The sequence below is a fragment of the Lissotriton helveticus genome, chromosome 9 (genome assembly GCF_964261635.1).
Source record: "Lissotriton helveticus chromosome 9, aLisHel1.1, whole genome shotgun sequence".
Classification (NCBI taxonomy): domain Eukaryota; kingdom Metazoa; phylum Chordata; class Amphibia; order Caudata; family Salamandridae; genus Lissotriton; species Lissotriton helveticus.
The window spans coordinates 661,800,051-661,813,931 of record NC_136070.1 but is presented as its reverse complement, the minus strand read 5'-3'; the positions used below and the strand labels follow the sequence as shown (position 1 = coordinate 661,813,931).

At 44.4% G+C, this 13,881-nt stretch overlaps 1 protein-coding gene across 1 annotated transcript in view; it reads right to left on the bottom strand.

The window, feature by feature from the left end:
* Positions 1-11,228: 11,228 nt before the first annotated feature.
* LOC144781767 (uncharacterized) overlaps positions 11,229-13,881 on the bottom strand; it is a 75,953-nt gene continuing 73,300 nt past the window's right edge. Inside the window, exon 5 of the mRNA XM_078660754.1 lies at positions 11,229-11,766. The gene's annotated coding sequence lies outside the window, so the exon portion shown is untranslated. The remainder of the gene's footprint in view (positions 11,767-13,881) is intronic.

Here is a 13,881-nt window from a genome sequence, read left to right as displayed (position 1 = left end):
ACTGGTTATCCAGAAAACTCTTGATTCACGGCCACGTCCACACAGGGTCCCATCACTCTTCATCCTACAGCTGCTTGAGTTGTGTCTTTCCAGAAACTACTTTATGTTTGATGATGTTTATTATCAACAAATAAAGGGGACGTCCATGGGGGCCATTTTTGCTCCTAACCTGGCTATTCTTTTCATGGACGCCCTAGAGACTGGTACCATCCTAACAGACAGCAATCCATTTCTCCCAGGAATAGTATTATGGCGTCGCTATATAGACGACATTTTTCTGATTTGGAACCTTGAGACTGACACGTTGCATTCGTTTAAACACTGGTTAAACAACAACTGTGCAGATCTCAATTTCACCCTTTCCTATGACAAAAACCAGATTGCCTTTTTAGACCTAACAATTTTCCACCATGACAATGAACTATTAACACGCCTATACAGGAAGCCCACTGAAAGAAACACTCTTCTCAGCTACGATAGCAATCACCCAAGAGCTCTGAAAGATTCTTTGCCATATTCCCAATTTTTAAGGATTAGGCGTAACTGTTCATCTAAAAGTGACTACTTCAGGGAAGCCAACATTCTTGCCAATAAATTGAAAACTAGGGGCTACCCGAGAAGATTGGTAAAGACTGCAACTAAAAGGGCTTGGTACTGCCCCCGAGAAGTTCTTCTCACACCAAAGACAAAGGACAAAACAGAGAGAATAGCCTGTGTGACCACCTTCTCTCCAGTCTCTAATAAAATTCGCAAGTCTATCCTCAAACATTGGCCAACGTTAAATGCAGGCCCAATACACCTAGAGAGACCGCTCTTTGCCGTCAGGAAAAGTAAGAACTTGAAGGACCATTTGGTCAGAGCCGCCTTACCCGCTCCCACCCCCAGAACAACTATAGAATCCAACTGGGGACTACCACCAATCTTGGGGCACGTTTAGTGTGGCTGCTGCACAGTATGTGAGTTCACAATTGAGGCCCGTAATTTTAGCCACAATGGAGTAAATGTAGAAATGAAAAATCTCACCAATTGTAACAGTTGTAATGTCATTTACGCAATCCTTTGTCCGTGCCCCAAAATGTATGTGGGCCAGACCACCCAAAAAGCAAAGACGCGTATCTGCCAGCACAGAAGCCGCATCAGATGTGGAACACCCAACGCACCTCTTGTTGAACATTTCGCTGCATGCAACCACACCGCTGATGACATCAAATGGACAATTCTGAAAGTTGTGAAGCTTCCGCCAAGAGGAGGCAACTTGGGCCAACTTCTAAATCGTGAGGAACTAAAGACAATAATTCAATTTAACACGATCCACACAGGTCTGAACAGAAGCGAAGACTGGACTACTCTCCTGTAAATATCAAACCAGAAATCAGTGTGGAAATCAAGCACCCTCGACGGGTGGGATGTAAACTATGGACCCGAAATGTAAACAATGCATAAATGTTTTAGTCTTTTTGTCACTCTGAAAACACCCCCTCCCGAATATGGTTAAATCACGATTCACCATAGACTGCACGCGCGACACCTTTTTAACAACCCTTCCATGATCCTGTCATTGACTTTTAATATGCACGTCTGCACTTTCACTGTTATATGAAAAAACCACCGGCTTCTCGCCCACTAGCTGCACACTCGCAGTCCGCTACAAGATGGCGGCCACGCGAGGTTGAAGCAGCACTAGTTCCCTCGGAGCCCAGGTCATGTGACCGACGGCCGTCCAATAAGACCCTATCAACCCACTAGCGCATGAGCGTCCCAGGGAAGCACAGCGCACAACGCGCATCTCCTCGTCCCACAGGGTAAGTGTCTTCGCCACTGACCTCTTAACAATTATACTCCCACTCAACTTCTAACTTAGCTGCCCTTTCCCCTAGCGGATCAGTCATCGAACCGACCACTCCTCAACAGACGGCGTCAAGCCTCACGCTGCCTTCACCCGGCCAACTAGAAGCCCAAGGCACGCCACCAGAAACGGTAACTTCTCGCGTTTTTGGAACTCCTGCTGATTCCACGATATGTGATTAGTGGGTACTAATTAATTCTTTCATCCCTCCATAAGCAGAATTTCACGGACACAACCCTGAGCGTTCCCCTGCAGTTAGCCTCAACGTGCGCGCTGCCTCCTAACGCGGCTCCCCTGGAGCAGGAGGACCACTGACCGATTAACGGTAAAGTCATTACCAACCCCCTTCCCCCACATCGCCCCTATAATCGACCACGGCCCCACAATTGTTTATTTGCTTCCTCAGTGCGTTATCTCGCAATCGAAGCCTCCGCAGAATTGACCCCCGAGGCTCCCGGCAACGCCACAAGGTGCCTCTAAACCGCCTCAACCTGGTATGTTCGAGTTGCTCCCTTACCAGCCTCCGAGCACCCTGGCCACCCAGCTCCACATCCACCGGAGATATTTCACGCCACCGGCTAGGCTTCTGTTTGCTCCACTCCCTAAAACTAAAAGAAGTTATCACCCCCTGAGAACAACAAGCCGAATCTATGTTCACATCACCTCGCACACTGCACCTGCCTTAACGTGCACTCTACCGTCACCACCCCCAATTCCCTTCTTAACAAAAGATGTCACTTCACCCGTGTCACGTACCAATAACTGTACTCACTGAATGCCCACGCTACCAGGCAACACTTCTCACTGCGGATCCGAATATTGTAAGTAATGAGTTCAAGCTGACTTACCTTTATTTATTTTTCCAAAAATTGACTGCAACTATCAATTTTCTGTTTTCTTCCCTGTTTTTCCTCAACAGGCGGTTTTAATTACTGTTCAGGCAAAAATAATCCTTTAAGTCCTGAAGATGATCCCCTTATAATCTGAGCATGGATCAAAACGTCGACTTTGTTTGAGTAAAACATACGCCATACCCTATTGTATCATTTCCTGTATGTTTCACTCCAGGACACACTGCTTATTTTGATTCATGACAGTGGCCTGCTAGCTCTTTTCTGTTTGCCTGATATACCTCTTACCTCACCCTTTTTTCTTACTCTTCACTGTACGGTACAGGACTGTGCCCTACTGTAACTACAAATGTTTGTGGTTAATATGTATCTTAAATCTTGAATAATTTGACTATTAAATTCCCTGTCCGGCTGGATAAGGGATTGAGAGTTATATAGCAGCCTATTGTGGTCTATATAAATATTGTTTGCATTTATCATTATATGCTGAGGACCTTCTGTTTCCTTAAAAATACGTAATACCCATGGTCCTAAGCTACTGACTGGGTTCCCCTTGTTTTTTTAAATGCCCTTTTGCACTGTGCCACTCGACGCGCCATCCCGGCCACTTGCCACGTGGCTAGCGGCCATCTTGGCGACGAAACCTTCAACTTACACTGCGGGTCTGGTTGCTCCAGACTTGCCCTCGCTCCTGTAAAAAGGAGCACCTGCTCTGACCTTGCTGGTCTGAGTAACAAGCCTTTTTCGATTCCTGCGTGGCTTGCATTAGCCAAGGCCTGTTTGCTCCAATCAAGTTGCCGACACCGCCAACAGCGAGAAGCCTGCACGGGACAGCTCGTGACCGACTCCTGGACGTTTTCGACCCCTCGTGTCCACGTGACTGCAGAGAGAAGCTACACCTCGACGCCTGTTTGCACCAGACATCGCCTGGTTCCACTCTGGTTCCACGGTAGTCACTGGCTAGTGACTTTGAACATTGTCCCCTCTGCTTTCAGGTCTTCACCTCTTCAGATCCACCCTTGGATCCACCGGAACTCTTCACATCGAGTCGCCTGCAGCATCTTCAGCTCCAAGCACCATCGACCAGCGTGACGAAACCCGACACTACTTCGACCCTATGCACCCGCTTCCTGTGGGTGAGGTAACTCAGCTCCGCCGGTGTTCCCACACTGGTACACACTTCTAGTGTCTGTGTCTAAAGTTTCATCCTTCTAGGTCACTCGGAAGGTTCCTTTTTAACTAACTTTGTAACTTTTACGCACCATTGACATTGCATTGGTAAAGCGTGCACTTTCCGCACTGCACCCGAGTCCCGCGGGCCTTTCCCGACTTCTTCACTGCTAGTCCCGAACAGCTCCAGCGATTCCCCAGGCCCTAGGCCTCTTCACTTTCCCCATAGTGGTTCTTATACCACTATTTTAGTATATGGTTTAGGTGGCCCCTAGGGCTCATCCAAAATTGTGCAACTTTTTGTGTATTTAAACTGTGTTTTGTTTTAACGCATTTGCTTCTGTGCTCATAAAGAGTATCAGGGTTATTTGTAGAAATAAATCTATATATATTTTCAATATATATCTGTGTGGTGTCCTTTCATTTGGTATTCAAGGGATTGTGTATGGTAAAACAGCTTGCTTCACATGCCTTTACAGAGTTTAGCCTAAGACTGCTTAGTCCATGCTACCCCTAGGATAGCTTGTCTATAAGGTTAAATTTACAACCTGCACCATAAGGGTTGCTTGGCATGGTACAAGGTGATCACTAGAACTAGTGAGCATCATATACCAGGCCAACTTCTCACACATGATATCCCAGCAGAAGTCTTTTTTTACATGGTAAAATCACCTTAGAACACACCACAATTCCTAAAATGAGTATGGTACCATCAACAAATGATTTAGAATGTAACTAAAGTCCTAAAACCTTCTATTAACTGCAATGCTTTTTAATGATGTGCTATCGTGTATATTGGTCCCAAGATGGCTGCCAACACTTCTTGGATGTAGTGCTGACAGCCAATCCGATCTCACGATGAGATTTGTGGTTAGGCTCCGCCCAGATATATATATTTTTTTTCTTTTGATTTTCTCAGGAACTACTTGAGGGATTTACACCATTTAACCAAAAGCGTGATCTGCGTACCAGACCCTACCATTTTCCCAAATTTGGTGTAATTCCGTTCAGCGGTTCGGGCTGTAGCCGTGTCTAATCGTCCTATGGAAATTAACATGGGCCCCCGCTTGACGAATCTTCCCGAGACTTTCAGTGAAGGAGCGGAGCGGGCCATCTTCTTTGAGAAATTCGCGAAGATTCAACAACCGGCGCCAAAGTTATTCCCAATAGAATGTTGCGGATTTCCTATGGAAACTAGGTCCTAACTAAAACTACCTACTGGCGACCGCCAGTAGGTAATATATATATATATATATATATATATCCATTCATAAAAACGTGCTTCATGTATTAACAAGCATTTGCAATGCAATAGGTCTCGCATTAGGAAAGATTGAGCTATTGGTATTGTAAATGACAAATTTTTTATTTGTTTTGTTTTTGAAAATATCGAAATTAATAGCTTTGTCATTTACAATGCCAATAGTTATAACTTTCGCAAATATGACACCTATAGCATTTGTAATGCAATATGTGTTGTATTTATGTGACTTACATGTATTGATATTACAAATAACAATGGCTTTTAATTTTTTTTCAATAATTAATACTTAAATAAAAGTTATTGTAATTCATAATGGCAATAGCCTAAAGTTTTGTAAATAACTTTTGTGAAGATTATGTTCAGTTTATTTTATTTATTGTGACGAAAATCCAAGAACAGAAGTGAAATATTAACATCTTTTGTTACATTTGTAATAAAGCTTGACAACATTGAGAGAACATGTTTGAACCAGGTGTTGTTGAATGGTTGCACAGATTGATGCTGTGGTGGCGCTGAGTGATGTGATGGCGAACGAGTGATGCTGTGGCGTTCAGTGATGCTGTGGTAGCGCCTATTGATGTTGTGGTGGCGCTGAGTGATGTTGTGGTGCCCCTGAGTGATGTTGTGGTGCCCCTGAGTGATGTTGTGGTGCCCCTGAGTGATGCTGTGGTGCTACTGAGTGATGCTGTGGTGCTACTGAGTGATGTTGTGGTGCCCCCTGAGTGATGCTGTGGTGCCCCTGAGTGATGCTGTATGCTATCCTATGTTTTGTTTTGTTATGCTATGCTATGCTATGTTTTGCTATCTTATGCTTGGATTTGTTATGCTATGCTATGCTTTTTAACTGGCCCTGTCTCTTCCAATCACAAAGGCAATGCAGCTGTCTTAGGCTCGGGCGCTGTATGGCTGTACAGCTTTGCACCGACCACCTCTAATTGAAATTTAAAAAAGAAAAGCATAACTCGCTTCAAAAGAAGCCCAAAAAGGCATATCCAACTGAAAGAAGTCCAACCATAAAACGAAACAACGACTTACAAGGACAGGGTGAAGGGTGGTCCGAGGGGGAAAGCACACAGAGAAACGATCGGAGGAGAAAGCAGTAACGTTACAAAAATCAGCAGCCACGTTTGCTGAGAACACGAGCTGGGGCAATCTAAAACAAGGAGGGGGTGGTGCGAATGGAACAGCACACAGTGGGTGGAAGGGGAAAGCAGTAACATCGCAAACATTAGCTACCTGCCTTTGCTGTGAACATGAGCCAATGTAATTTAAACAAGCTGGAGTGAGGAGGAGGCAGTTGCAGCCCAGGAGAGGGAGGAAAGAGCAGCTGTTCAGAACAAGCTCTCGGCATTGCTGTGGCAGGGGCGGGGGAGGGGGAGGGGGAGGCATTCCTTTGAAGTCTGATGGGCACAAATGGTGGAATGGTTTGTGTGCGAGCGACTTGATGGGGTGGTCGGGGGAGCAGGGGAGCGAGCGAGTGGGAGGGAACGAGCATGGGGTGTGAGTGAGAAGTGAGGCCGAGCGTGCGCTGGTGAAGCTTTGCGCTTGATTGCCTCACATGCATTGGGGAGAATCCGCAATCAAAAACCTCTTGGTAGAATTTGCTGTTGGCCCTCTATATGTCTCGCCAGCAATGCTGCGCATTGACAGGTCGAGACCTAAAAAGGGGATTTCTACTCGCTAAATAGTAACAACAGAAACTAATAAACACCAATTAAAAAACACACACACAATTAAAGGCATTAGACATAATTTCAAAGAGGGAGCTGGGATCGACTGGAATTTTCTCCGGCCATGGCCAAGAAACAAAAAAAAAAACTGTAATTTGACTCACCAAACTGACGGCGTAAGGCACTTAAATACTTCAGTTTTGACTTAGAAAATCATGGAACCCTAGTGAATTCGCCTGCGATTGCATTATTCGGGCATACAGTGACTGTTTAAAGGCACAGCAGGCCCAGTTCGTCACCTCAGACAATTATTCACTCGGGTCTGTCTGAGGCTGGAAGGGGGCAGAAAGAGAGCTCGTTATCTGAACAGTGTTTGCACGCGGAGGTCATATACATGCGCACACTGGCTCCGAGTGCTCAGCTGCCTTGCCATAAATATATTTTTTGGGCCGCGGCTCAGCGTTTCAAAGGGGGAATTCCTGAAATGGTTTCTTGTCTATAAAGAAGGGTTCGTTTATACTTATACCACAAAATAAACACCAGAGGTCCCCCTGATTTTACGGCCTGGCTCTCCGTAATTTATGGCGCAGCCTAGCATCAGAAGCCCTTGTTTCGCAGACCGCGCACATGAAAAAAAAAAGAATTTGAAACATGAAACACAAAAGCCGTGATATGAAAACAGTGGCTTTAACAAAAGAACAATTTTGCAGGCCCAGGGACATGGGGTGCCAGCTTGCGAGTCCTGTGCCAAGCGGCCTGGCATCTGCACTGTCCGGTAGCTCGTGACACATGCGGCGGGGTGGAAATTAATTACGGTCTTTGGTAGTGTCTGGACTTCCTCCAGCACTCGTGGTTTCAGACTGACAGTTCTCTAGCCCAACACACAGCCCTGCTGGGCACCCAAAGGAATAAGGTTCAAGCTGACGTCAGTGGAAGCCCGCGTGGGCAAGGTAGTCGTTGTCGTGATCGTGAACTGTGAGTGCACGTGCTTAGATCTGCCTTGAAAGCGCTGCTTCCAGTCCTTTAAAATATATACAACGGGGGCGTTTGCTACAAAAAGAGAAAAATATTCCTTTTCTAGCCACATGCTATTAGCTCGTTGGTGTGTAATACCGCCTTCTTTAGTGTGCTGGAATTAAAATGCACGAGGGACTGTTTTAAAACACAGAAGAATAAATGCATCGACGTATAATCCTCGTCTCATAAATGCAGTGTATATAGTACATTTATTTCACTGCAGCAGACCTTTAAAACAAGGACTGGGCGAGAAGGGAGGGGGTGTCAAAGCAGCTGGAGTGTTGCTTGTAAACAACTAGCTCTGGTATTGCGCGAAGGGGGGCGGATCCCTTTGAAGTGTAAACCAGCGTGAGTGCGGAGCACTTTTATTCCAATTACAGGCAGTTACAAAAGGTACATGCTCTGGCGTGAGAGGCAGCTACCATCTCTAGTGAATATGGCTATTTTTTTAAGCAAACACCTTATGCCTCGCCTCAGCTGTGGAAGCGCTATATAAAAAGGAGTGCATTATTGAAGGCTTAGAGCGAGGCGAGATCGAGGGCTGCAAATGAACGCGCTCGCTTGGTTTCGTCCGTATGATGTCACTACACGCCCTTTTGACGAGTGAGAGTTCTTTGTCCTGAGGGGGTGGGGTCTGGGAGGTCTTGAGGCTTCCCTCTGGAGTCTCTGGGGGAGGGAAGCTTATCCAGCTGCTTATGCACACGCTGTCCCTCACTTTTGTCCTTGGGCCTTGAAAGGAGATAGCAGTCTTGACGATGCAACAGACGCTTGTGTAACCACTTGGCGCTCTGCATGAAAGGGTTCGTGAACTCATGCAAGTATGAGGCCTCGCGTCAGACAGAGGGGGCAAGGGTGGGTGCCTGGGGTCTGCAATCTGCACTGTATGTATAATTGACTGTGGAATGTGGAAACCTTCAGGCACAGTAGGTCTACTGGGGCGTTGTGTCACTTCTACATGACAACTGTCAGTAATCATGTCACAGGTCCCTCACGGCAGAGTTGCTAGCCTGCAAAATGGATGAAATAAAAGAACGGCGCATGCTAAACTGAAACGGAAGGAAATAGATTACACAAGTAAATGTGTGGGAGGACGGAACGGGGAGATAAAGTGATTTCCGAACTAATATTAACAAGCATTGGCCGTGAAAGAGACATGGCCGTGAAAGTGCGGCATTAAGACGTGGCAACGCGGGTGAGCTGCTTGTAAACATTATCGGCATCGCTGGGGGGGGGGGGGGGCGAGGGAGATGGAGGCTTTCCTTTGAAGTCTGATGGCGGGGGAGCGGCCTGAGAGCAGATTTCTCTGAAGTCTGATACGAGGCAGATGGTGTTTAATGTGCACACGCGTCTCACACGACTGGATCACATGAACTGGACGTAATCCACATTGAAAATCCCCTTGGTAAGCTTTCCTGTTGCACCTCTATATGTCTCGACATCTGCAATGCGCAAGCGCATTGGCAGAGGTCGAGACCTAAAAAACGGACACTACGTGGCTTAATTGCTTCCACCAGCGTGATTTAATTCATGGCTAGATCAAAAACTCAACACGTTGTGGAGCTCCTTGTTCATGAGTCATTTGACTACACATTCCTTCTACTTTTTATAATGCACCACATGTGATTTCAATAATCATAAACAAGCATTTGCAATGCAATAGGTCTCGCATTAGGAAAGTTTGAGCTATTGGTCTTGTAAATGACAATTTTTTTTATTTATGTGTTGGTTTTGAAAATAGCGAAATTAATAGCTTTGTCATTTACAATGCCAATACTTTTAACTTTTGCAAATGTGGCACCTAAAGCATTTGTAATGCAACATGTTTTGTATTTACGTGACTTAGATGTATTGATATTACAAAGGCTTTTAATTTTTTTAAATAATTAATACTTAAACAAAAGTTATTGTAATTTATAATGGCAATAGCTTAAACTTTTGTAAATAACTTTTGTGAAGATTATGTTCAGTGTATTTTATTGTGACGAAAATCCAAGAACAGAAGTGAAATATTAACTTTTTTTGTAACATTTGTAATAAAGCTTGAAACATTGAGAGAACATATTTGCACACTGTAGTATAGAGTAGTTCTAGTCAGGAAGATAAGTCGTGTTTTTGTTGCTTAACGTGAATACAAATTTCTTCACAGAACACTTCGTTTTCCGCAGCACGGGGGCATGTAATGGATTGAATTGCATATAAGACGTCTTTTGTTGTCAACGAGAAAGCCCCGCATGCACACAAGCTATATTTTGCCCAGCCTCCTTTTAAAAAGCAAGACTGGAAGCCACCTGATTGACGGATAACTTTTTTTATTCTCATCAGACAGATCTAATTAAAAAAGTACCTGAGCACCGACAGCCCCCAGTAAAATCATAACAGCCATAGCTACTTGGAAAGCTGGCTTTTGTACTGCAGCACAGCTATTTTTAATGGATTCGGAAAAAATGCGATCTTATCGGAATCTTAATAGATGTGTGTTTTGGGGGGATAGATAGTAAGACAGCTGACATCGAACGCTCGCCTTTATTTTGTTTTTGGCTAGCACATTTTTTGTTGCCAAAATAACACTGGGAATGCCTTACATGCTGTCCCACATAAAAAATAATGAAACGCCGCAGCCCGGCTTCAACAGGAAGCCAGGCAACCTTTATTGGGACGGGGGCGGGGCCAGCCAAATACAGGAAGCAGACGGGAGTCTACCCCGCGCTCCTGTGCCCGCCGGAAGATTTGCGTGACTGCATCTCAGCGCGGCACCCGCCTGTTGCTCAGAATGACCGGATGGCTGCCGAGGGACACGAACGAAGAACATGGTGAGTGGGGCGGGTCTGGTGGGGCGGCGGGGGTCTTGGTGTGCTTGTGTGTGTGCTGTGTGTGTGCGCGCGCATGTGTGTGTATGCGACGGCGGGGGTGGGTTCTCTGTATGTATGTATGTATGGGTGCATGCGTGCATGGGCGCTTGTGTGTGTGTCTGTGTATGCGGCTGTGTATGCAGTGTGTGTGTGTATGCGACGGCGGGGATAGGTTCTCTGTATGTATGGGTGCGTGCATGGGCGCTTGTGTGTCTCTGTGTATGCGTGTGTGGTGGTGGAGCTTCGAGGCAGGAGATAGGCACGGCGCAGTGCGCGCCCACGAGGTGCAATCTGCGCTCGTGCATATTTCTTGTCCACATTCCCAAAAACGGGTGACAATAGGTTTCGAGCCAGACACAAGCAAGCTTCGCTTGCTTGCATGTCTAGGCTCGACCTAACAACGTGAAAATAAGAAAACAGACTTTGTCAAAGTTTTTTGACAATTACAATTTAGCATCTAAATAGCACGAGAGACACTGCATTTAATTTTATACACACAGAAGGACAATTAACAGCACGCTAGTATTTATATAAATTCAATGTACATGCCCAATTCAGAGAGGGGATAACTTTATTGGCTCTGTATTTTACGAAAATAACAGATCTTAAACTTAAGTAGCATGAACACTGTCCCTCTATATCTCATTCATTGTCGCAGACATGCTGGAAAACATAATTCATTCAAAAACCGGCTTCCACGTAATTGAACACTTGGCATGGGGATGCAGTCTTCACATCAGTGTGTGCCCCAAGATGCCAATTCAATTGTTATAAAGGACATCATGTTCCAGCTCATTTAAAGGTTTCCTCATTTGAGTAATCCAATTTTGTGGGCACTGCACATTAATGCATACTTTCTCGCCCCATAGGGCCGCTAACGGCTGTAGTTTCTCCAGAAGAATATTCAAAAATAACTTTGACAAGGGCAAATGTAACTCTCTATACCATGTTATCTCTTGTCACAAGATCCATTCCCTCAATTCCGCCCGAGTGGGCCATTAATGTGAATTGTATCAATCTCATGGAGATGTTTCAATCACAACCTTCTGTCAGATAATTAAGCTCTCTTGCGTCTTGTTTTTTCGCAGACCCCGAAAATCTGTAACAAAATACATAAAACGTAATACAAATGAATTAAAAACACATTCATCAATATCAGATCAGCTTTCTATCGGTCATGGGGAGCAATGCAAACAACATTCTACATTTTATATTTTACGGTATTCACAACAACTACCCCAAATGAACTGGTAACTCTGCGTCCAGATTATGGCCTGATGGAAAAAGCGTTTTGTATTTAATAATCAATCTGGAATGTAAGTGTCTCAGTTGTTGTTCTCGGTTACCACCTCTCTGTCGAGGCCCTATTCGATTTAGGACACAAAAGGACAAAAGACTGGTATTCTTGTCATGAAGTCTTAAAATGTCTTGCTATAGGATCATTAGTATCCTCTCTTGTGATAGCTCGTAGATGCTCGAAGATCTTCTTCTCAGCCTTATGAATAGTGCTGCTGATGTAATGTTTGTCACACGGGCATTTCAATGCATAAATGGCATAATCCGAGTTACAGGTGAGATGTTTTGTTACATGAAATGGTCTCATTGTATCCGATAACAGTAAATCTTTCACATTATGGCTATATTTACAAGCCTTGCAGCTTCCACCTTTGTAAAAACCTTGAAAGTGCCTTTTTTCATACTCTTGCTGGACTATACTTTGGCACAGTGTGTCTTTAATAGATTTGGCTCTTCTGTATGTTATCTGGGGATTCTCGTCTATAGGTTGGGCTATATCTTGGTCAGTTTTGAAAACATCTCTAAATTTCTTGATGCTCCCACTAACCTCTACTGCCAGATGAATTGGGTGATAAATCTTATTGTATTTTTCTCTGTTTCACCCTTCACTTTTGGAGTCATGAGTTCTGTTCTTGAGCATCTGCTGACTTTTCTGCAAGCTTCTTTGATTACCTTCTTATGGTAACCTCTAGCTAGGAATCTGTCTGTCATTACAAGCTTCTCTTTCTAAAAAACTTCTTCTGAGCTACAGTTTATTTTTGCCCTCAATAGTTCTCCTAGTACTCTGTATAAGATTGCACAGGTGGCAGCTCTGCAAGTGCAGTAAACTGTTTCCTGACATCTCTTTTACAAACAAAGTGCTTTCTACTTTGTTATCTCTTACTGTCAGCCTTAAATCCAGGAAATCAATTGTGGAGTTGTGTATTTGACTACTGAACCTCAAGTTTAGTGCATTGCCATTGAGTGTGTTGACCAAATCCTGTGCTGCATTTTGACTGCCCTTCCATATGCAAAATATGTTGTCAATGAAGCGTACTCTTTCATCAAGATGGAGAACTGCTCCTCCCACCAGTCCATACACAACACTGCAAAGCAAGTCCCCATCGCTGTCCCCTGTATCGGTCTATAAATTTGCTTATTGAAGACAAAGGTTTTGAGTCCAACATCTATACATCATGTCCAATAACATTTCAGTTTGGAACAGAAATTATAGTGACCTAGCTTGTAGGAAATGACAACATACTTTTATACCCAACTCATGGGGAATAAAGGTGTACAAACTGTTAACATCCAGACACATGAGGTAATAGTCATCCTCCCAAAACAATGCTGCAGAGTGTCTCTCATGCTATTTAGATGCTAAATTGCAATTGTCAAAAAACCTCGACAAAGTGGTTTACTTTTTTTCAAGTTGCTAATTGTTTATTGAAAACACACGTGGTGCAATATAAAAAGTAGAAGGAATGTGTAGTCAAATGACTCATGAACAAGGATCCAGGAGCTCTGAAAAGCGTTGAGTTTTTGTCTAGCCATGAAATAAAACACGCTGGTGCAAGCAATTAAACAGCATCATACCTGTTTTTTAATACATGGAGCACGTTTTGATGGATTTATAGGGGTTCGGTACCCCATTGCAGCTTACTGGGGAGCGTGGCTTGGGCTTAAGCGAACTGGTTTTGTCGATAGATAGATAGATATATCTATCTATCTATCTATCTATCAGTGAGTATGTGTAGGAAAGTAGGATCTGCTTCCATGTTCATGGTTACCCCTAGTTTTTGCTGGTGTTATTCCATTTTATGACCAGTCTGACTGGGATCCTGCTAATCGGGACACCAGTCACTGTGCTTCCTCCCTAAATTAGACAGTGGTAAGTACTTTGGTAACTTCCTAACTGGCTACTGGTGTACCCATGTAA